Below are 1,700 nucleotides of genomic sequence, written 5' to 3'. Positions count from 1 at the left end.
TCCTCTAAATACAAATCTATTAAAATGCTAGAATGAAAATATATCCCATGTGAAAAATAAATAATTTTAAAAGTGACACAAATTTAGAATTAAAATAAGAAATATGAAAATATACCCAAAAATATCATCTTGACATTTGATCAAACACATAACCTACAACCAATAAATATCCCAATGAACATGATCAGAAAATGCATAACTTGCAACCAATAAATGTCCTAATAAACATGATAACTCACTCTTTCAAACAGCAAGAGCCGAGCAATTAAAAGTTCTAAACTGTACTAATGCATCACAAATAAATAATTTTAAAAGTGCCACAAATTTAAAATTAAAATAAGAAATAAGAAAACATACCCAAAAATATCATATTGACATTTGATCAAACACATAACCTGCAACCAATAAATGTCCTAATGAACATGATCAGAAAATGCATAATTGTGAGCACTAAAAATACCACTGAACAATATCAAAAAACAAAAGGAAAAAGTGGGAAAAAAAGAAATGTGTTGCTGTGAGACAATTTATATATATATAAGTACATTGAACAATGCTGATTTCAAAAGATGCAAGATTCATATTACCTCATTCTTCCGAGTTCCTCCTCCTTCATTGCACTACCGACGTGATTTGTCTCCCGTGTGAGTTCCTCCGATAAATACAAATCTATTAAAATGCTGGATTGAAAATATATCCCATGTGAAAAATAAATAATTTTAAAAGTGACACAAATTTAGAATTAAAATAAGAAATATGAAAATATACCCAAAAATATCATATTGACATTTGATCAAACACATAACCTGCAACCAATAAATGTTCTAATGAGCATGATCAGAAAATGCATAACTGTGAGCACTAAAAATACCACTGAACAATATCAAAAAACAAAAGGAAAAAGTGGGAAAAAAAGAAACGTGTTGCTGTGAGACAATTTATATATACATATATAAGTACATTGAACAATGCTGATTTTAAAAGATGCATGATTCATATTACCTCATTCTTGTGAGTTCCTCCTCCTTCATTGCACTACCGACGTGATTTGTCTCCCGTGTGAGTTCCTCCTCTAAATACAAATCTATTAAAATGCTGGAATGAAAATATATCCCATGTGAAAAATAAATAATTTTAAAAGTGACACAAATTTAGAATTAAAATAAGAAATATGAAAATATATCCAAAAATATCATCTTCACATTTGATCAAACACATAACCTACAACCAATAAATATCCCAATGAACATGATCAGAAAATGCATAACTTGCCACCAATAAATGTCCTAATGAACATGATAACTCACTCTTTCAAAAAGCAAGAGCCGAGCAATTAAAAGTTCTAAACTGTACTAATGCATCACAAATAAATAATTTTAAAAGTGCCACAAATTTAAAATTAAAATAAGAAATAAGAAAACATACCCAAAAATATCATATTGACATTTGATCAAACACATAACCTGCAACCAATAAATCCTAATGAACATGATCAGAAAAAGCATAACTTGCAACCAATAAATGTCCTAATGAACATGATAACTCACTCTTTCAAAAAGCAAGAGCCGAGCAATTAAAAGTTCTAAAACTGTACTAATGCATCACAAATAAATAATTTTAAAAGTGCCACAAATTTAAAATTAAAATAAGAAATAAGAAAACATACCCAAAAATATCATATTGACATTTTGATCAAACAC

The sequence above is a fragment of the Glycine max genome, chromosome 7 (genome assembly GCF_000004515.6).
Source record: "Glycine max cultivar Williams 82 chromosome 7, Glycine_max_v4.0, whole genome shotgun sequence".
NCBI classification, from domain to species: Eukaryota; Viridiplantae; Streptophyta; class Magnoliopsida; order Fabales; family Fabaceae; genus Glycine; species Glycine max.
Note: the sequence above shows the minus strand (reverse complement) of the source record.